The sequence below is a fragment of the Cyanistes caeruleus genome, chromosome 4 (genome assembly GCF_971803275.1).
Source record: "Cyanistes caeruleus chromosome 4, bCyaCae1.hap1.1, whole genome shotgun sequence".
Taxonomy (NCBI): Eukaryota; Metazoa; Chordata; class Aves; order Passeriformes; family Paridae; genus Cyanistes; species Cyanistes caeruleus.
In genome coordinates, this window is record NC_141704.1 from 51,016,952 (window position 1) to 51,040,780 (window position 23,829).

At 35.6% G+C, this 23,829-nt stretch overlaps 2 long non-coding RNA genes across 3 annotated transcripts in view; one reads left to right on the forward strand and one right to left on the reverse strand.

Annotated features, from left to right (window-relative positions):
* Positions 1 to 14,024, forward strand: part of LOC111932286 (uncharacterized) — an 80,988-nt gene extending 66,964 nt beyond the window's left edge. The window contains exons 4-5 of one of the 2 annotated variants that reach the window (XR_015285576.1): positions 10,024 to 10,175; positions 13,673 to 14,024. This is a non-coding gene — a long non-coding RNA (uncharacterized LOC111932286). Of the gene's footprint in view, positions 1 to 454; positions 612 to 10,023; positions 10,176 to 13,672 lie in introns of those variants that run through there. The other variant, XR_015285575.1, reaches the window with a different exon arrangement.
* LOC147653637 (uncharacterized) overlaps positions 1 to 23,829 on the reverse strand; it is a 689,274-nt gene that overhangs the window by 256,192 nt on the left and 409,253 nt on the right. The gene's annotated exons all lie outside the window — the stretch shown is intronic.

Genomic DNA, 23,829 nt, shown 5'->3' on the forward strand with positions numbered 1-23,829 from the left:
TAATGAGGGTATCACTGATGACATGAAGATGCTGCATAAATATGATTAAAGTTTTATCAAACTATAGAAGTGTCAGCTTCACTTTGTAGAAGTGCTAGACAGTTTGTGACAGGCCTTTTTTAGAAAAGACTATAGGTTCTTTTCTCCATAGATTTTTCTCAAGTAAAATGAAAAACTGTGTGAGAAACAGGTGCTGTTTGGTATGATGTGCACCAGGGGAGAAAATGTGAATTAACAAATAACCAACTTAATTTCTATTTTAATTCATAATAAATAACACCAACATCCCATGGCTATTCTTTTTGTGCTAATAGTTATTCATTTGAATGGCATTTGAGAACATCAGTATAATCTACACAAGAACAATGAAATCTAAAAGCATATTAGAATAAGTTAAGGTATTTTTCCAAATGAAATCTCACTTAGGAAATTTTTTCATTTCTTTTGTTTCTAGAAAATTTCTCTTTCCTGCTATAAACTGTTGTTTTGGGAGCCTGTGGACACTTACTAGGAAGTCTGAATGCCAAGTGCCTCTGGTCATCTGACTTGGGGGTAAAGTTTTTAGCATGCCTGGTTCTGATGGTGCCAAACTTAAAATTGTATGGCTTAATCCAAATATGACACTCCCTATTAAATGCCAAAGTGTGTCTGTGCTCCTGCAAGAAAACCATTGGAATGGACTGTCCAGAGAGGTGACGGAGCCATGGTTCCTCAAGGTGTTCAAGGAACAGCTGGATGTGACACCTAGTGCTACGGTTTAATTGACAAGGTGGTGATTAGTCAAAGGTAAAACTCAATGACTAAAGAGGTCTTTTCCAACCTAAAGGATTCTGTGATTTTTCCTAGGACCTGTGACTGAACAAAGACAGAGCTGAGACTGTAATATTTCAAGTGAAAGTCACCTCACATCTTTCATCTTAAAATAAGGATAATGGAATTGAAATTAAAGTGCTTACATTTAAGTTGTAAACATGCAACCAGATTCAAAGGAAACAAAATATAATATGTAATGGGGATAATGGGATTATGTACATAATGATAGTTATTCAAGCATGATTGACTTAGTCAACACATAGCTCAATTAACACATAATAAATATCTGTGAACAACATTTACTGTCACTTTTCTATCTCCTCCTTCTAGAGAAAATTTTATTAATGCCAACCACTGCAGGAAAAATAACAGCTCGTTATTCTTCTGCAAACAGTGATTCAGAGATTCCTGTGAAACAAAGAGCTCATTTGTCTGTATCTTACCCAGGTTAGAAGGTTTTCTCTTAGCATACTTTTATTGTTTAGCCTTCCCTGATGAACTGTCCATATGTTTTCACTTCAAAAAGTGATTGGCTGTTGGTTAGTTGGTGAGACCTCTTGCTAAGGGGAGTACTGCTGGAGAAGATTCTCCAGGTCAACATTTTTCCTGGAACTTTAGATTGAAAATTAAGAAAAATAATTTCAGGACAGTCATACTTACATTTTCTCTAATATTAAATACATTCTGATGCTATTCTATAATATCATATACAAAACTTTATTTCATGAAAATTAGAAAATTAGTTGTCTATGCTACTTTGAGGAGAGATATTTGGAGAAAAGAAAATAAAATATGTTTCAGCCAAGGACAAGTCTTGTTACTATTACTGGCAGCTATGTTATTTCTGAAATGTAGGAATAGAACTCGCTGATGTATACAGTTCAGACAATAGTATATATTTTTAGTCAATACAGTAAAACATAACTTTCTCCTCTGTAACCATGAAAGTCTCTTAACTTCCTGTTACTTTAATGATATCCAAGTGAAATAGCATCAGGCTGAAAACTAAGATAAAAATCCATCTGGATTCAGTAATTTATAAATCCAGTAAGCAGGAACAATTTTGATAAAAAGAGCCACATTCCTACTGTCAACATTTGGGATTCTTCTACCATGAGCAAATCTTAATCTTATGAAATCTCTTGCTGTTTGTAATGCAGTCTGCATTCTCTAAAGGGTAAAGAGAAAAGAGTTCAGAAATTATTTTTTTTTATATGTTCTTCTAAAAGTACCTTTTCTGCCCTAAGACAGATGGGCAAGGGACAATACAAGATAAGGATTTTTTGTACTTCTTTGCTTTAATATTGTAGTCAGTCTCCAGAAACAGTGGAGCTTGTGGACATAGTTGAATATTTGCAGGCAGTACAGAACCAAAGACCAGCTTCATTCCTTCTCAGTCAGCAGAGATCTCTTCAATGTCTCCAGCAGGAAATGAATCAGATGCCATGTGCACTGCAGTGAAAGACAAGTAAAAAGGACCATTAAAAACTTGTTGCATTCTTATATTGCCAGCAAGGCATGGTCTTACTTGGAGGTAAATTTGAAAAAAAAATTCAAAAAATTAAATATTTAAATGTATTAACAAATTAACAATATTAATAACCTCTAAGTAGGCTGAAGGGAATTGCAGGGTATCCAGTTATACCACATGTAGACGGAAGGCTTGAACTTCTCTTGTAGATGCTGGTATGGGTTAGATAAATGGACAGTGAGGTGGATTTGCCACACCTGAGCAGCTGGTCCCAAACAGAACTGATCAGTAACACTAAGTCTAGCTCCAAGGCACTAATGGGGTATCCTAGAGGCTGCTAAGGAGGGCAATATTATAATCTATTCATTAATTGTGTGGATGGGACAGTGCGGACCCTCAGGCAGTTTGCAGATGATACAAAATTGGAAAGAAAGATTGTTGCGCCAGATGGGTGTGCTGTCATTCAGAGGGACCTGGACAAGTTGGAGAGTTGGGTATTCAGGAATTTTATGAAGTTCCACAAGAGAAACAATCAAGTCCTGAACTTAGGAGCAATAACTCCAGGCATAGTACAGGCCCAGGGACCAACAGCTGGAAAAGAGATTGGAAATATCACTCTGGCCTTGCTCCCGACACTCATTGTTCTGTCCTCTTTTAGCAAGCTTAAACCTCTGAACAGTAAGCTGATGTATTGAACCATCTGAAAAGAAAATGTATGTTTTAGAGTTAATTTTCATCTAGATACAGCTCCTTCCTTAGCCACCAAAAAACCTAGTACAAGGAAAATTACACTGACAGGCAAAAGGAGTAAAGAGGGAACAGGTGGGATCAGAAACTGGTATTGCATCTAAGTGACCATGTAATTATAGATTGAATGTGCATGCCATCTGTCAGGGAAAAATTTTGAACATCATCTACCAAAAAAGGTATTATTCTTTCACACAAATTATAATATCATGGAATTATCTTTTCCACAGATTTCTTGACAGTGCTTCTAAGTTAGATAGTTCTTCAGTGATAAGTTTTTCACTAAAGGGTGATTTGAAATAGCTAATAGTTTTTCTCAGACAGAATGTCCTCTGTCCTGGATTTATTTCAAGGCACAAAAATAATATGGGGCAATAATATTAAAATACATATATTTTCATCTTGTCTTGTTTCCAGAGGCATCAAGTCAAAGTCCTAATCAGAGCATGCAACAGTGTTGGGTTTTCACTGAAGGTAAAATACTATCTAAATTTGTGCAAACAGAAACACAATAAAAGATTATCCCAAGAGATGTGAGCATTCCAGTGAAGATAAAAAAAATACGCAGTGTGCATATAGTAAGAAGAAAGATCCTGGTGTGCATGTTTAGAAGTTAAAATGTATTATAAAAATATGTCGGATCAAAGAGTGCAGTATATGTACCTTAACTTAAGGAGACAAAATTATATATCTAAGTTTAATTTAGTCATTGTGCTTTCCCATCCCATCCCATGACAAGAAGTAAGACTCTAGAGAGGGCAATTAATCCATGATTGCCTAAAGAGTCAGAGAATTTACTCTCTGGACCTCTTTCACTCCAAGACATGCAACAGTTTTTTACCATCTCATTCACATTCACTGATTCCAAGTCTATTTTCACAAGGAATAGCTAAAGAAACCCCAGAATGTCTCTGCACATACAAGGGCAGCAGGAGGGAAATAAAAAGCAAAAGGCAGGTTTAGACAGTAGATGCCTCTTCCATTGCAGTTCCTGGGATATGGAGGAGTTTTGTGCTGCAGTTTCACAGTTAATTTCAAAAGTAAAAGAAGAAAACCAAACCAGCAGAGTCCATTGTTACTGACAGGCAGCAGCTCTGAAGGCAATTATAAGAGTTTCCACTTAAATACACTCAATAAGGTCTTCTGTTTTTTTATGCATCTCCCATGAGGAAATCATATCTATGCTGAAAGGTTTTTCTGAAATCTAGACAGCAATCGACATAAACCAATAAAATGTCGTCAAACATGCAGTGAAAGGTTTTTAAAATATGGAGTTCAGCAAGTAAATCAAGCCTGACCCAGTGCAATCCATAAAATGAATCAGGCACAACCTACCCTGTACAGCTTAGAACAATCTTCATGGTAAAGGTTTTTTAAAAAAAGCACTTTTGAGCTGTTAAACATGTAACTATATGCTTGCATCAGTTTAACAGTTTAATTAGCATTGTTTTAAACTCTGTACACAGTTTCATTTTCTGAAAACATCTGAATGAAAAAAACTCATTGAAGAAGTGAGTAAAGATGGCCATCCACCATGTAAAATTCCCTTTACCTTTTACCTCTCCTTAAGTTATGTATTAAAATCAGCTTTTGAAGGGTTGTTGTGAAGTAGCCCTCTGATTACTTCTGAAAATGGCTCAGAAGTATTTAATAGAGATTTAGTAGGGATTTATCCTCTTTAGAAATATTGACAAAAATCTTGAAGATCAGATCCCAAGAAAAGGGAGACAATGTGTTCAAATAGCAAAGCTGGACAATGCTATTTTCTTTGGCATCTTCATTCTAAAAAGAGAGCTCCTCCTCTTTCTTACAGTTCCCAGTGGCTGCTGTAGATGAATTCCCTGCATCTGTCCCACCTTTCTAGCTTCAACACTTCCTTCCAAACTGTGACAAAAGCATGCTGGCTGCCACTGGAATTGTGCCTGCCCTGTCAATGTGCAAATTTCATAACAGATGAAGTTTTGACCGGCTGGATGCTTGTTAATCACTCATCCAGTATGGCAGATAAAAGGATGGAGTGGGGATAGTCAGTGTATGGGAAGGAGAAGTGTTGTGAGTGCTGAGAAAGTCAAGTATGTGTCTCTGTGTCCATCACATCTGTTAATAATGCTGGGCCACATTGTCCCTATGCTGCCACCTATTCATGGGAACTAATTTTTCATTGGCTATTTGTTTTCACTATCAGCTGTAAATAAGTTACACAACCAATAGACAACAGCACCATGTAATCAAATAATGATCAGTCCCCCAGGTAAAATTATCATTGTATGAAATTATCCTGCCATTACTTTTTAATAGGCTGCCTAATTAAGGCAATATATCTTCATATATTGAATCCTTGTTGACTCAAAAAATAATTGATACACTGATCCTTGTTGAGTCACAAAAATAATATCTCTGTAATAAAAATGTAGAGGTTGCTAAGGTTTATTTTGAGGCTGTTGAAGCTATTTCTGACAGCTCCCAAATGAGCTCTAATATATTGTATAGCCATTACTAAATTAGCATCATATACCTTGAGATTCCTATCTGCTAATAATTTCTACATGCTTGCCTTTTTACAACAGTGGTTCTTAATAGATAATGAAAGTTAGAATGAGGTAATAGAACATATTGCAAGGCCTAGAGAAACCTAAACTTCTCTCAACAAAATCAACAGCAGTTGTGAGAGCAAGTAATGGAAAACAACAGGACATGGGGATCTGACCGATAAATCACTTTTAGCAGCTAGAAAGTTTCAGATGGATATTACTTTTTTCAATAAACCAAGTTTTATATAGACTTAGCTAAAAGTCAGAAGTGTTTATGACATGTTATGACAGCACTTTTATGCCAAAGACTCCCTTCTAATGAAACAATTTGAAAAAATGGTTTCCAGTACAAAAAAAACCCTTTGGATTGTTGTCACAGAATTGTGTACCGTAGCTGACTGAGCATCTTCTGTACACGTGTACATTACTTACCATTCCAGTGGTGCTTCTGAAGAAAAGTCACAAATTCTATCCAATCGTGAGAGGGAAACACAAAACATTTATATTCTGTACCAAAAACATCAGTAATGACAACTATGAAATAAAATTGATCCAAAAAACATGAGAATTGTGAAGTTAAGAAAGCTAATTACTTTAGCACATATCTATAATTAGGTAGGCAAAAGTCTTGTGCCGTTATTGATCCATGCTCTTCCAATTTATTTCTTGTGTGTAATTTCCCTGCACTCCAGTAAGTAATACAATACAGCACCTGAAATGGGTGAGTTTTCCCCTTTCCAGAGAGTATATTCTCCAGGTGAATTGATCCCTGAAGGGAAGTTAGACCAAAACCTGCCTCAGCATGTTCTAGAAATGAATATGTAGATGCAGAATTTAACTTTGGAAACAACATAGCAAAGCAAACAAACAATGAAACCAACCAAAAAAAAAAAAAAGAAAAGGAAATTTAGATTACCCTTGGGAACATAGTCCAATTTAGAAAATCACTGTTCATACTCTGAATTGGGCATCATTCATAGCATACCATAAAATTGGTTTCCTTGGTCAGATTTTGCAGGTGACATCCCATGCTATTAACCAAAGAAGTCCTTGCAAGAAAGTGAAATACTACAAATTGCAACAAATAGATATCTCCTGCAGCTTTACACAATTTTCAAGTCAGTGTAGGTCTGGTGGAAGGTGAGTTCAGATGTGTTTAACCTATCATAGGGTAAATAGAAACAGCAGGAGGAGTGTAAAAGTTGTTCCTTATATTAGATAAGCATAGCAACAGCACAAATAGGGATCTGGACTGCAGCAACAGCCCTGCAAGAGCTATTTGAAACCTATATGGCATCCAGGCAGTGAGATTAAAACTGTAATCAGTCACAAAGGAGATGAAAGAAAAGAGAGTAGATATTTTCCTCAGTGTATTTTTCTTGGTGGTTCTTGTTTAGTGACAGGATTTTAAGGCTACTCTGTGAATTTTCCTTTTCTAGTTACTGAAGGCTACCAAAAAGCAATGGAAAGAATTTTTCCCTTGGCCTAAAAAAATTAATTACTTATTTTTAAGGTCTCTGTCCTGAATGAAAATTGAGCAGTGATCCTTTGAAGGCCATGACTTAATTCTTTTAGAACTCTTTAACTTTGAAATAGATTTAAAGTGAAAATAATTTAATCCAGTGATTAATTGATTTAAAATAAAAAAAAAACAAACAAACAAAAAAAACAAAAACCAAAGACATCAGGACTATACTTAAAATCATCTGGCCAAATACATATGCTTAATAATCAGCATTATTTGTTCAGGAATTCAGTTCTGACTGGGATTTCAGGTGTCTGCTAGTGGACAGCACTAATGCACCTGAAACTAGTAGCTGATATGCAAGATTTAAAAAGCCAGGAATGGAGTACTAAAAATATATTTATTTTACGTATGAGTTTTTCATATTTATCAATATTACTGCTATAGTCTGCAGTTTGTAGGAAAGGAAAAGTAAGAGTGCAGCCTTTGAAAGAAATGTTTTTACTGTGGATCCACCAATTGTGGTGGGGAGGAGGGATGGGGAAGGGTGGGATGACCTGTAACTGAAAAACACATCCTCTTCTGGTGGTTATTGAAGATATTGTGTGAGGAATTAACTTAGGATAGGTAAGGATAATTATTATGAACACATTTGTTTAGAAGTAACAAAAAGTATCAAAAGTTTAGAAGTAACAAAATCCATTATTTAATACACACATGAAAAAAATTGGGTGTATTTAGGAAACATTACCTACATGCCTTATGAGGCATGCAGGAGGGAGGGTTTACCTAAAAGATCATCTCAATCTAAGTGACTGTCTATTTCCTGAGAGGTGTCTGCTTATTTTCTATATTCAAGGTGTAGATAAGCATCTTTACATTCTGGTGGTGGCTCTAGGTGGTACAAGGTGCATCAGCATCACTGAGAGCCATACATTATTTCTGGTTTCCCATTCCCAATGTGTTCATTGTGGCTTGCTTGAAGAATTGTCTCTTTTGTTCCTTAAATTTTCTAATGCTTATTATGAGGGAAAATAGCAAAATGATATCTACTTCTATTTCATAAAAATCAATATTTTCTTTACACAGTTCAAGTATTCAAGATAGACTTGATAGATAAGATTTAGATAGACTACAGGGGAAGCTGAATTTCTGCCCTTGCTGTCTGTGGTCTGTACAGTACCAGTGACATGAACATCATGAAACTCACTGGACCATTGGGCTAATGGGAATTGTGTCTTTTTTTTACCATTTGTGAACTTGTTCTCTGGGGAGCTGAGAGTTAAAAAAAAAAATAAAAAATAAAAAAAGATGAAAAAAGCAGACTGTCAGTGTTCATCTTGTGTAAACTTCTTTATTCCTGTTCTCTGGGCCTGACTGTCAAAACATGGCAGTTGTCAAGGAAAGGAACATTTTATTTTGTCAAGCTTATATCTTGGACACTTCAAATGAAAGCTGGAGCCACTGGATTGTGTAAGAAGCATCTGAAGCCCATTCAGCTGATGAACTGGTTAGACATTTTCCAGAGAGTAAGTTTGTGTCTGAAAACACTGATGGTAATTTCTGCAAGTTTTACACAAAAGCAGGTCGCAGGGCCACCAGCAAAGTCTGAGGCTCTTGTCTCACACATGGTAAAGAACACCCAAGTGCAGAATATTACATGTCTTAAAGCAGGAAAGTGCTGGAATACAGAGGACTTGGTTTGTGTCCAGATGGAAATACCATCATTCCTTTTCCTCTGCTGAGGTAATTTCTTATTGTATTGCTAACTATTCACAGGATCAGGGACAAAACAGTTTTGGAATCTGATTATTTGTGGAAGGAAGAAAAAATAGATACAATACAGAAACTATGCTGAGGTTGGGTTAAGAAGATATAAGTGTTAATGATGGCCAATTTAATATGTAAAGGCAATTGAGACCTTTTGAATGATGTAATTATTTCTGTAAAAATACTTAAAAATTAAATTTTTGGCTATTGCATAACATAGCTCTGGTAGTTTCATTAACATATTTTTAACCTGTTAGCCTATAAACCAGGAAGTCACTTTAAATTCACTGACCCATTATTTCCATTATTTCCATATTTTTAGTTCTATCCCTAGGAGCTGATACTCATGATAATAGTGAATGTACAAGAAAATAATATTTTCAATTTTTTCATTTGTATTTTTTTAAATGTTACATTTTGATTTCTAAATTATTAAATCAACTCTTTAGCACCAGAATAAGTGGTGCTTAAAGGTTAGTTTTCTTAAACCATCGTGATTTGTTGAGCTGTAACTTAGGTCTTACTGTCAGTTCTTTAAATTTTCCACATAAAAGTAACTCAATGCCTGCTAAAGGAAAATAGAGCATAATTCATCAGAAGGAAGTGGCCCCTGGGAAAATATTGTTCATATTTCACCATTTGTCCTACTATTACTCGTCTCATTAAAGGTGAAGAAAATAAATCTCATCTTTCCATTTTCCTATCATAATACTCAGAAATGAGGCATGCAGTATTCTGTTTTGTCTCAGAAAAATAATTTCATTTTAAAGTTGTTTTTTAATTCTGTATTTGAAAATATTTTTTGAGTAAGGAATCATTTCAGGTGAAAAATTACAATAAAAATAATATTCCTTTTTTAAATCACAGAATTTTGTTGAAATTTCAGCTTGCATTCTACTTGCTAGATTCCTGAAGTACTGTAAAATTAAATCATTTGCTTGAGGAGCTGTATAAACTAAAATTAAAATTACAGTTCATAATAGACAGAAATAAAACAGATTTTCAGTAGAGATACAAAAGCTCAGGTGACATTATTTCAGTCCTGCTGTAGGACCTAATCTAACCACTAAGGAACATAGATAGAGAGGTTTACATCCTCACATTTGGTTTGTGTATGCAAGGAAGAGCCAAGATGCTTCACTGTCAAGTGAAGGTATTTAAGTGGAGTAAATTTCAAGAAAAGCTTTGCTGTGTGAGAAAGAAAACTGCTCTTTCTTTTATTTCAGGCCAGCTCCTTAAAGACTCAGATGTCAGCAACACATCAAAGTGGCAGAGTCCCACCAGACTCAGTGACCAAGACGAAGAGGTTTAGCTCCCAGAGGCAAGGGGGCACTGAGCCTGCTCCTCCATCCCTCTGTGCTCCTCCAGAGACAGACAGGTTTGGCTGCTCCTCCATCTTTGCTCTTTTTATTTTCAACTTGTCTTCTGTTTATACTGCAAGGTTAAATGCTAAAACTGAAAAAAATATAATAAAACAAAATTTGTGAGTAGTTTGCAATTCTGAATCAGAAAATCACTGTGTGAGAAGAAATAAAGCTGGAGTCCTTTGAGAGGCATTTATTAAATAATAGGTTTATTTTACTATCTTTGATAATTATAGAGGGGGATTTTCAGTAGACATTCTTCTGATCACCAAAAGCACAAAATACAAACAAAATCTAGTACTGTAGTTAAGAAATTCAATGGAAAGAGTCTAATAAGGGAAAAAAAAGACTGGAGAAAAAAATGCAAGGCTAGCCATTAAAAGGGGTGCTTTTAAAAATCCATTGTATGTATGCATATATATATATCTAAACCTGGAAAAGGAAGTTGATATATTCCTACTGTATAATGATGGACTTTCTTAAGTCATCATCAGGAAAATAAGGTCTGAATGTCTCAAGTTCTGGTAACTCGCACTTCAAGCCAAAGAGTTGTCAGAAGAATTATTTAACTCACTGGTAATTTTTAATTACCTTAAAGCAGTTCCAAAGATTGTAAATCCCCTAAAGTTAAAGCAGAGTTTATAAATGCCAGTGGGGTGATTTCAGAGTTACCACAGGCTATAACTGCTTTTTCATCAATCCACGGAGAGATTATAGGAAAATCGACAGGACTTTTTATTTTATATATGACTGCTTAACAAACATTTTAATAATGCTCATAAACAGAATTTTAAAGAGAGAGATATTATCAAAGAAAACTGCTTTCATTCTTTGATGAGATGCAATTTTTTTCCATAACAGTGGCTAATAAACATAGTTGAGAGTTGGCAGAAGATTTTGTATACCACTTGTGTGACATTCTGTTTAAAACAGTACACTACACAGTCAAAGTAAGGCATAAATGAATGAACAACTGGTAGAGAGAAATGGTCAGTAGTACATAGCTTTATATGAAGGCTTCCTTGTAGGTACTTCTGGGACTGACTTTGTCCTATGAATTGAATTCAACATCTTTATTAATGAAATTGAGTCAAACAAAAAATCAAAGTCAATAAAGTACACAGGTAAGAAGGAAGGCTTAGGGGATAAATGAGAAAGAGAAAATGACAACCATATTATATGATCCAGTTACTTTTTTGATGGTTGACAAGTCATTCCTGCAAAATACAATTTAAAAATAACGATTAATATGAAAAGAAATAACATAAGCCTTCCTGTCTTTTAAACTTGTTGGAGTGAAGGTCCACAAAGATGATCAGAGGGTTGGAGCACCTCCCTTATGAGGATGGGCTCAGAGAATTGGGGTTGTTCAGCCTGGAAAAGAGGAGACTCCAGGGACACCTTAGAACATCTTCCAGTAGATAAGGAGAACTAACAAGAGCTGAAGAGAAATGGTTTCCAAGGCATGTAGTGATAGGAGAATGGCTTTAAACTGAAAGAGAGTAGATTCAGGTTGGATATTAGGAGGAAAGTATGGTAAGGTTGGTAAGGCACTGGAGCCTTTCAACCCATTCTATAGTTCTGTGAATCTTTGGGCTCTAGGATAGGATTCTCTTTTAGTCAGCAAAATGTGCTAGAATGATTCTGTAGGATATATGTCTATATAGGGAAGCACAACATCTCTGCAACACAACAGTGCTTAGACCAACATTAAAACACTCTATGCATTCCATAATAGATATTGCATTTATATTTATTGAAGAATTTAGAAATATATATTTAAATATATTTAAATATATTTAGAAACACAGGCACCTATTCATGTATATACATATATGTATATATGTTTATTAAATAAATTGCTCTTTTAGCTGTCATGCATAATTAATAAATCAAAAGAAACTATATCATGCTAAAGGAATTTCTAATGTGGTGGACTATAAGGATAAGTGCTGTGTTGAAATTGAATCAAGACATTCAAATGAGAAGCAAAGCATTATTTCTTAACAGAACAATTTTTCTACCGAATCAAAATACAAAGACAAATACAATTTTTTACACATCTTCAGATCAAGGCCAAATGCCTTTTGAAAAGAGTGGCTTTACTTAAGTGGTAGTTAATGGAGTTTGATACGAGCAAAATGCAACTTTCTGATACATATGAGGTCAGAGTAGATGATTTAATGCAGTAATTCAAATGGAAAAAATAAAACCCATAAGACAGAGAGGTGATTTTGATAAAATCCACTATATATATGTCTATATATAATATCTCAAAAAGCTGCATACAGCTAACTATAACCACACACAACTACAACCACAGTCTGTTCTCACAGACCTAACTAATAAAAAAAACAAGGCACAGTCCTAAGAAATGACATGATATATTACTTAATTACCAGCACACCTGCTGTCATGGTTTAGCTGTTTAGTATTGTTAGAGCAGACTTAAAAAAGTGCCAGGCTCAGTTCAACAGGATTTTGTGACAAGAACTGTTCCCAAAAGGGTATTATGACTGCGGCAACAGTTTTTCCATGAAAAATTGTCCTAGTGGGAAGAAGTTAGCCATGTACTGTCATTTGGCTTCTGGGTTTTTTAGTACCATAACCTAGCCTCGTTTTTAATTTTATCTGAGACTCAGAGCTGAATGGGAGAAAGTGTTTGTTAACCAATGGTCCCATTAATTGCAGGCTCCAGTGCCCACGCCTGCAGTAACATCCTTTCCAGATGATCACATTAAGCATTTTACACCTAGGTAACTGGCAAAGCTTAGTCAGATTGGACAAATCAGAGCTGTTTCTCTCACCTTTGGATCTGCTCTAAAGGAAAAGCAGTAAATCATGAGTGCTGCTAAGGTGCCCAGAGCTAATTTTATACATACCTCAACATATCATGATTTTTTCTTACATAGACTTGAATCCTGAATGAGGGAAAACTCAGACCACAGAAATACCCTACAGAATGCCCTCAGTCTCTTTCAGGAGGCACCCCTGGAGGTCATTTGCACTGAGATTCTGTTAAGGTGTCAGGGAGGAGTTTACAGAACAAAACTGAAATTTTTCATCTCCCTCCTCACATTTATCCAATAGTCGTGAGTTTAGATTAGAGATGGACTTGAAGTGCTTATCTGCCTGGGTGTAATCTCAGCCCAAATGACCCACTTCCTCTGACACCCAACCTAACCATCAGTGGGATGAATTCTTGGTCCCATCTCAGAGCTGCACTTCTGAATGTGCAGTACATATCCTGCATATTAACTTGCCCAGGAATGCACAAAACTCAGTAGTGTCTTGCAAAGGAAAGCTGGGCATGGGAAAGACCTGGCAAAAATCTTCAGGGCAATTGCTCTGGTCTCACCCAGGACAGAGTTCATTTTCTTTTTAGTAACTGGTACAGTTCTGTGTTTTGTATATAGTATGAGAATAATGTTGTTAATGCATTTATGTTTAAATTGTTTCTAAGGAGTGCTTACCCTAAGTAAGGATTTTTTCATTTCCCATGCTCTGCCAGTGAGAATGCACACAAGAAGCCATGAGGGAGCATTAACAAGACAGAACTGGCAGGAGGAATATTCCATACCACAGACCATCAAGCTCAGAATATAAAATGAGAGGAATTGGCAGGGAGGGGTGATCACTGCTCAAAGACAGGCTGGGCATGGCCAATGGGTGGTAAGCAGTTGGACTGGGCATCCATCCGCTGTTTCTTTTGTGTTTTATTCTTATCTTCTCCCTTTTCATTACAACTATTATTATTATTATTATTATTATTATTATATTTTATTTTATTATTATTATCATAATAATTATTGTTGTTGTATTTTATTTTGTTTCAATTATTAAACTATTCTTAATCCACAAGATTTACTGTCTTTTTCTGATTCTCCTCCTCAGGGAGGGGTTGGGGAGGAGAGAGACCAAGTGGTTGTGTGGTGCTTAGTTGCTGCCTGGGGTTAGACCACAGCAGCAATGTTTCCTGAGAGACCTGTGTGTGACAGATCTCTCATTCCCACCTGAGTGCTCTCACCATTGGGTAAAAAAGTGAAAATTGTTTTCTATACTGTTTCACATCGAGTTACAGTCTTCTGGTTTCTTACAGAGCTCTTTTCAGTTTGGTTGGACTAATAAAAATAGTTTTGCATAAGAAAAGGGAACATAAAATTAATTTCTACTTTATAATGGTTAGCTGACAATCGAGAATGATAGTGAAAAAATCAAACCATATTACTTCAACATTTTAGTGTGAGTTCATTTTCTCTGTATCTTTGAAGTAAATTGAGTGGAGCAGATAATAATTTAAACAATCTTGAAAACTCAAACAACATTTTGGAATAGGATGAAGTGTTTAAAAATTAAGTTTTATAGATGGAGCTGTGGGAGAATGTAATACCTTATCAAGAAAATGTTAAAAATAAATCACATGAATATGTGTTGAAAAAATAATTCTTGGTTAAGACCTATTAGCAGATGGAAACATTTATTCAGCTGAAGACATTACACATTCATTCATGGAGACACAGATGCTACTCAGACTGATGGGATGTACATTACCCCTAAATTAATAAAAGTAGATTTAAACATTTCTTTTTTTACCTGTTTAAAAATGTGTTGTTGATTTTAAAATCATGACTCTCGTTGAGAGATTTGAAAAAAGTGACAAAAAACATTGCAGCTCTGCACTATGCCTCCTTTTGGATGGCAGATACAAAGCATGGAGGTGAGTGATCAAACTGAGACAGAGACAGCTGAAGTGGCTAATCTGTGACCACAGGTTGACAAAAAAAAGCGGGGATTTTAACCTGTTCCTGCTGTGTAGCAAAGGGGATGGAATTGCCCATAAGCAGCTGTGAAGATACTTAAGGCTGCCAACTAATCACTCTTTTGCCTTATGGGGGAAGGAGAAGGAGAAGGAAGGAGAAGCTTCTCTTCTTTGGCCAAAAACCTGTGGTCCCAATTAATTAATGTCTAGGCTTACATTCAGAACACCTCAACACAAAGCAAACCACTAACCAAAAATTAATTTAACTATGACCCAGGTTTAATACTCCTCCAATTATTTAACCTCTGAAGACATTAATGTATCTAATAATAATTTCCAGCCTAACAATGGGCATCAATGAAGAGCAGTGTTTGTCTTTATGAGGATGCTTTGATTGCATCTTTGTTTTCTTTATGTGAAACAAGAGCACTGAGTATCACTTATTCTGCTGGCACAATTGCAGTTAACTGAAACCCATTATAGAATTGCAAGTCATTATGTTTAACTTCATTCTGAAAATAGATGGAGCATTTTGAATTGTATGTGTAGAATAATTCTCCTCATACATCTCAGGAATATAGGAAATCTATATAATTCATTATTTCTGACTTTTCCTTTTATTATATAAATCCATGTATTTTCTTATTAAGATAAAGTTTATACTACCTTTGGAATATCAGAGAGTGAAAAGGTAAAGAAAGCCCTTAAAGATAAATGCATCATTAAGACAAAACCAAACAGAAATCCCTTTGGTTGTGGATAGATGCCATGAGCTTGCTATGATGACTATTTCTTGGAAGATTGCAATATCCACAAGACTGTATATATAATATTATAGGATCTAGAGACATTTAGTAATCTCTTTTTTAATCACTATGTCAAAAAAAAATTAGTCAATGGGAATACCGTTTATACTGTTTTAGGTATTGACATCAAGGAGGGCTAATGTATTCACAATGCAGTGTGCTTTCACAGTATGGGGGACACTTTTTCTCTGAGAGAAAATACAAATTTAATTATCCTGTAACTGGACAGTTGCATTTTGTCTCACTTGGCTTAATAGATAAGTGCAAGGAAAGCTATGCCTTCACAGTACTCAAGAAATGAAAAACAATTTGAGGATCCTGAAGAGGTATCCGCACCTGTTCACAAAAGGTACTTCTGCAGCTTGAAGCACAAGAAAATTTGGTAAACAGAGATCCGAGCAAGTTTCACACAAGCTGTCTTGCATGCAGAAGCAGCACAGCCATGTGCATGCAGCCTGCTGTAACTTCTGAGCAAAGCTTTCAGCTGCTCACTGCTGCTCTGGGCCGCTGGCTTTACACATCAGCATAACGTGCTACTGACCTCAGCCATGTGCGTCAGCAGTCATGGAGCAGCCTACTCTGTGTGCATCCATGGTGTCAACACAAGCTTCATTTCCTGAAGGACATCACCAAATGGAAAATCTGGTGTGTTTGGAAGGCTTGCCTTTTGGGGAGTGCTGATTGAAAACTATGATAGACTATTTTCTCCATGAATAAGCAATATAATTGTCTGTATGACATAAAAAACATTCCTGGATTAAGAATGAATATGCAAAATAGTCAGGAGTAAAATTAGATTAAAAGTTAGGACAATATTTCTGACTATCAGAGCACTGGCAATCAGAAGCCATCTCTCTGCAGTGATGGGTAACAGTAATTACCAGCTTCTCTCTTCTGTCTTTTACTGGACTGTACAGAAGTGGATGCTCTGATGGAGGCTACTTCCCAGAGATTCTAGCATTTGCTATTTTTAAGGCAGAATGAGAGGCAAATGGGAAAAAACATTTATCTGAGCTTTTTTTCCCTTCTCTATGAAGCTAGTTATAAATAGGGTGCACTTATTTCTTTTGTGGGTAGGTGTAATCTGCCAGAAAAGGAGAGAAACTGCCCAGGCAGGCATCAGACTCAGCTAGGTGTCAGTGTGGGACAGCGGGTGCAACAACAGCTGGAAAGCAAACTTCTTTCTTTGAATCACAGAAGATTAACACAGACATGGCATGTAATACAGATGTTGTTCCCATGTAGCAGAATCACTTCAGTTCTTCTCTACACAAACTCCCCTCAAAACTTCCCAACCATTTGTGTTTCACCCTGAAATCAGACTGCAACAAAACCTCATCAACCTTATAGCCTTTAAAACAGAGGTAAAACACGGGCAAAAAGCCTCTGGAATCTTAGGTGCATTCTATCTTCTGTCAGGGACAGCATGAAATATCCAAAGCAGCTCAAAATTTGAGAAATTTCTTGGCATGGGAACATGGAAAGAGCAACGGAATTCTTAGCTACAATATTTTCTCACTTTAGCTCTTTGTAGTACTATTTCTTAAAGTATTTAGAAAAATGCCTACACTTAGAGTGAGGTAGCCATCACAGCAGCAGGTCTGTATGAACCAAAACTTCCCTGACTGTATGAACACATAATATTCTTTTATTTTCATTAACTGCTTCAGTCCATCGTGCTGTGAAAATAACAAACAGAATAAAATAGATTTAGTACAAAAATGGAAAAAGCCTGAAAAAATCACAGAAGCAAGATTTGTAATAAAAATCCATTCTACTAAATTCTGGATAGTCTATTGATACCTTAAATTGTGAGACAATGCTGGTGAGAAGTTATGGTTTTGAGATATTTATCAAACTACTGCAAATTACTGTACTTTAAGAGCAGTTCAGTAGGAACAGAAAAGATACACCTTAGACAGGTTTGAGAGATTATCTTTTCTGAGGTGGTTGCTCCCAAGCTTGATTTTATAAAAGACAGAATATATGTCATGCAGTAAATATGAGTGTGGTTTCATACTGCAAGTATAATATCTGTAGATGGAGAAGGAGAAAGAAACAGAAGCTCTCTCAGGAACCAGCTGGGCCAGTGGAATGTAGGTGCTATGGTCTCCTAGTAAGCAGTCTGCTGAGTGGATTAAATATAGATATAATAAAAGTAACGTTTAGATTCTGCTTCAACGCATTCCTGGGTAAGGAACTTTTTACTTCACACAGGCTCACTGCTACCATAGCATAAATTTTAGACTGCTGTTTTAAAAGGTCCTGCTTTTCATAAGCATTTTAGTGATTGTGTGCAGGATTGGGTTCTTCCAAGCATATATAAATATTTACAGAAAAGTGTCTTTATCTCACAAAAAAAAAAAGTTTAGATGATTGATTTTTCAAATAAATAGACTTATTTTAATCACATCTGGATATATTTGCAAAATCAGGAATTAAAAATACATCTGCTGAGAATCACTTTCTGAATTTCTTGGCAGTCATTCACTGTTAAAATATTTTCTTTACATAGAATTTAGTAATGTTACTCCTTATAGCCCACCATTTCACTGGCAGTTTTTTCCAGACAGGCTTCCTGCTAGCAGAGGAGGAGGAGGACTAGGTAAAAGCTAACTGTAGAACATTCAATGACTATTTTATTGTGACTGTACTCAGCAACAGGCTTAATGCAGGAAATTTGAATCAACTTCATCATAGGGAAATTTAAGCAATTTAATATAAGGTAATTATTAATAACTCAGAACTTGGGAGTTTCTCATACATGTCCACATTATCATATAAAATATCTCCACCAAACTTTTAATTTACCTTCAATTTTATTCAGAAGCAACAAAAGCAATTCCCCATTTGTTTCCACTTTGTGGTTTGAAAAGTGATTTCAGCTGTGATGTTCTGTCTGGTTGCTTATGATATGCTATTCCATATTTAAGTCCCTTTGAGGAGACATTGATTTAATAATTAAAAATCACAATTTTTACTACATTATGATAATCTTTATCTAGAAAACCTGATTTGTAATGTGTCTTTGAATGGAGAAAAATGTCTTGTGCTGGATTCAGACTGAAGATTGAGATTTTGCAAGTATGCATATAAATGAATAATTATTGTAGTATAGTCTTTTCCCATTAGATATTTGAACTGTTGGATGCAAAGCAAGACAGGATACTGCTTTCTTCAGTTTTTTCTAAGCAGACACATTTTGAGCACGCATATTTACTATAAACTTGAGTCTCATAACTGAGATGTTCAACTTTTAAATATTTTGATATATAAAATTGTTCTGTAGAAATATATGAGCGTGTCCACAGGAGGGCAACGAGGCTGGTGAGGGGCTTAGAACACAAGCCCTATGAGGAGTGACTGAGGGAGCTGGGATTGTTTAGCCTGGAGAAAAGGAAACTCAGAGGTGACCTTATCACTCTCTACAACTCCCTGAAAGGTGGCTGTAGTCAGGTGGGGATTGGTCTCTTTCTCCAGGCAGCATCTGACAGAACGAGAGGACACAGTCTTAAACTGCACCAGGGGAAATATAGGCTGGATATTAGGAAAAAGCTTTTTACAGAAAGAGTGATAAAGTACTGGAATGATCTGCCTGGGCATGTGGTGGTGTTTAAAAAAAGATGGGGTGTGGCACTCAATGTGATGTTTTAGTTGAGGTGTTAGGGCATGGATTGGACTTGATGATCTTGAAGGTCTCTTCCAACCTAGTGATTCTGTGTGATTCTGGGTGTGATTTACAAATGTAGAGTGTTTACAAAAAAAGTCATATTGTGAGGGCATGATCTGTACCCAACTATGAGATTCTGTGTTTATCCCATGTTGTTTATACTAAGACACATAATTTTGCAAGTTAATGATTTCTGTAATCAATGAGAGATGACGATTCAGCTGTTTAGGTCTCTTCCTCACCATCTGGAAAACATTCTGCTTCCTGGGATTATCCTTGGGTATCACTACTGTTTTAAATCTTAGGATATTCTCTCTCATTCCCTTCCTATAGCAAATGGGGCATTTTGACCTTCAGTTTTGACTTCACTTGGGGCCACCAACAGGTTCAGTTTTCTGTGCTGTGCAGGGGTTTGCAGAAGGATGCCTCAACAGGCTGTCTGGCCTACTCTGACTTCAACCTTTTTTCATGTGTTCTCTCTGCAAATGACTCTCACCTTTAGCAAACATAGGAAGGAAACACTCAATTTCTTAACTGAGCAATATGGATCAGAAGTCTCAGTAAAGTGGGATATATTTGTGTCTAAGAACCGCTAGAATTTGGATAGTAGCTCAGCAATGACAGGTTTCCAATATATCCATGAGCTGAAGGCATACCCAAGCAACATTCCTCCTTTGTCCTCATTTGGTTTAGTCTGGAAGAGTTATTGTTTCTGTCTGCTCATGCCCCAGTTCTTCATCTCTATCTCAATATAGATTCATTTTAAAACTGAGTGTACTGCTGCACTTCTAACTCTGTTGTAAGAGTCAGCTAGAAGGATTTGATTAATATTGCCAACCAGCATCCCAAAGTCATGAGTCAGATCGCCAAATCTTTAAAAACGTGGAATTAAAACCAATAGTTTTTGTTTATTTTGCTTGATTCTAGGGTCATAGGAATTCTCTACAATTTCTGCAAATTCTGTAAAGTCACATGGCTTAAGAAGCTGGGACTTCAGGGAAACTTTCCCCAGACTTGGATATCACAGTGAGAGACAGTGGCACTGGTACCTCTGCAGTTCCAGTACAGTTAACTTTGATTACATGTTCTACTTCACCTGGTGAGAGAGCAAATTAACACTTTTGAATTTGAAAGCAAGTGTTGTAAATTCTGCCTGCACACACATCAAGTCAGCTTTTGTTGGGCATAAGACAAATGCTTATATCAAATGAAACAAGTGATAATATATCATGCTGGCTATCCAGTCTGAAGGAAGTCTTAATAAAAAGGTCAGAGTATATAAAAAGATCATAGAAATACAAATCAAAGCAGGCAAGGAAAGACCATAAAAGATGATTTTTTCAGAGAAGGCAGGGGAAAAAACATAAGTAAAAGCACATTGAAAAGTGCTATTTTAACTAAATTTTTAACTTAAGGGTATTTATATTGTAATTTTTGATCAAGAGCCAGACTATAGATGGATATACATAATTAATGAAAATAATAATTCTTTGGAAGTGAGATATTTTTTGTCTCTTGAAGACCTTAATATTCCTTCCACCAAAGCATCAAGAACTTTATACACTCTGTGGAATGCTTTGAGAATTCTGACATCTGCAAATCTGATTATAGTTTATATATAACATGATGAATACAGACTGGTATCACAGGTGAAAAAGTCATAGAAGAACTGTCCTATAAATTGAAATATTGAGTTACAATCAGAACATATTGATATAATGAATTATATAAAAATCTACAACTATAAAAGTCAATATTTTCTTTCACTATATATGCACAAAATTATTTTCATGATTTAGCTTTAAAATCTACTAGCAGACCCATGTGTGCTTACTGTCAGAAAAATTGCCTTTCTTCCTGAATAAATTAAAAGTTACTAACATTTAATTTTATATAAATGCCTATAATTGTAATAATGAAGAATTCCAACACAAATATTTGTCTTTGTAGATTTGACTTATTGATTAGCAGCAAGGTAGACTTTACAAAACTTGTGATCAGGCTATTTATACAGACAGGTTCAGACAAATCAAATCTTCTGAACACATTTTATAACATGCACAGATGTAGGACAGCACATGATCACACTTTCTAAGAAGATTAATGAACACATTTTCATAGGGAGTTTAGAAGAACCAGTTTTCTTTATTGCATGGCCCTGGAGTGGTTACCCACAGGACCACACAAATCATAATATAGCTCATTATCAAGCAAAATTCACCCTAAAACAAAGCTCTTGCTTAGATATCTTAAGAAATGTTTTTAGGCCTTTAGAAAAACTGTTTTCATTAGAAAATTAAGGTAATTCTAATTCTTTGTCATGTTTGATATACTGGGTATATTTGTCAAACCTTCCATAAATTAATTTTGATTTGCCAATTTTGTATGAAAGTGTTTCACAAAAGGTAAAAAAAAAAAAAAAAAAAAAGGCCCATTACAGACTAATTGATATTTTAGCCTGTAGGTCTGGTTTTTTTAATAAAAGAGTGGTCCTGTCCTGAAAAGTTACCGTGCTAGTAGCATTGTGGTTACCACAACATTGCCTCTCAAGAATTTCTGTAACAGATGTATTTAGTTTGGAAATAAAATGGGATGTTTATGTTTGGTTTATTTTTGGCTTTGTTCTGTTTGTTTGTTTTTTCTGACTGCTTTCCCTGTATTCACTAGAATCCAGCAGGATTTTTTTAGGGTGGTTTTCACGTCAGTTATCAATGTTGTGCAAAGTAAATGAAGTCCTGTGCAACACTGACTTCCAAATCAAGCTGTCTGTGGATGGCACCACCAGCCTATTTCCCTCACCAGAACTGCAGAGGTGCATGCAGATGAAAGCTATTAAACAGGTCTGTTGATGACACACAAGATGGAACAAAATTTGCAGCTTAGTATTTCCTAGCTGTGCTGGCCCTGCAGGAGGGAAAGCTTATTTATATTACTGGCACAGACACTTATTACAGAATGCATGGAGAAAGGAGATTTGCTGAATAAAGCAGTGTGGAAGGAGGAAGGGTTCAAAGCAGAGCTGCGCTTTATGGTCCTTTGTATTAGCATTCTGTAATCACAATAGGTTTTCTTCTGACATGGTAGAACAGGGGCAGATGTCAACAAGAAAAATTGCTACAAATGAGAACTTTGTAACCTTGGAGAGAGGTAATAAAATGTTATGACTTTCTCATCAGCTGCACCTACAGAAAAGAAGTATATAAGTCAGTTATAGATGACCTTGTTTTGAAGTGATCCCTACAGTCATGATACTCCAATTCTTATTTCAAAAGATACTTCAAAATCTTTTTCATGAGATTCTTAAGATTTTTTTGCTGTTATTTATATGACCCTTCAAATTTCTGCATTTTTGTTGTTGCTTCGTATGTTCCCATGCAGAGATGGAATTATCATGGTAGCTTGCAATATGCCCATGAATTTTTGCCATTTGGGAAATTCTTGAGAAAATTTTGTACACCCAGAACAGCAAAAAATCAACCCAAACCAAAACCTGAAACCACACCCTCTTATTTGATTAGAAAAAGAAAAAAAAAAACCACACACACACAAAAAAATAAACCAAAAACAAACTCACAAAAACCTTTTAAATATTTTACTTTAAAATTAATATGACCTTCTAATAAAGATTTGGGGTTAGTCTTTTTCTTCCTAAATCAGTCTCTCCCTTTCCAGCTGAAACTTCACCCTAGACATTTCTCTTTAAAATTTATTCAACCTTTAGGTCAATTCAACCTTCTCTCATATATTTGGAAATGTATGTAGCTGTAATTATGCCTAGGAAAAAAAAAAGTCATCAAAAGAACAGAATGATATTTGAAATACCTAGATTAAAATAAACTGAGCTAAACCCCTCACTTCAGCATCTAACTGCATATATTCCTATATTGCCTAGCCACTTAAATGTGAAAAACTTAATTGAAGTTCACCACTTGCATTGACATTTTCAGACTGATAAAAAGTAATTTTTAATCAAATCACTCTACTCAAAACCTGTGTTTCAATAAAATTTTCAAACATCCTTCTACAAAGAAAAATCATTACTTTGAACCCTTTCCACAGAGCAAAATATCTAATATTAAGCAAGTATTTACAAAACAAACTACCCTAAACTTAGCACAAAAGCCATCTAAGGAATCACTGAACCATCTCTGTTGATCTCAAGCACATAAAAACTAATGAGCTAACCTGGCTTTATTTCTCTGCCTGTTTGCTGACTACTTGGTCTATCACACAAACATACATCTGTAGGCTGTTATTTCATTATCCTGAGACTTTCCACTACTTCACTAATTTCTGAAAGATTTTGTTTATTAATGTAAAAGCAGAGAGCAGTAAACAGCTGCCTGGAAAGGAGTCCCATCCCTCACTGAAGTATACAGATACTTTTTATAAGGGCAGCATGTTCAAGATGTCTCCATGTGAAAATGAGCAAA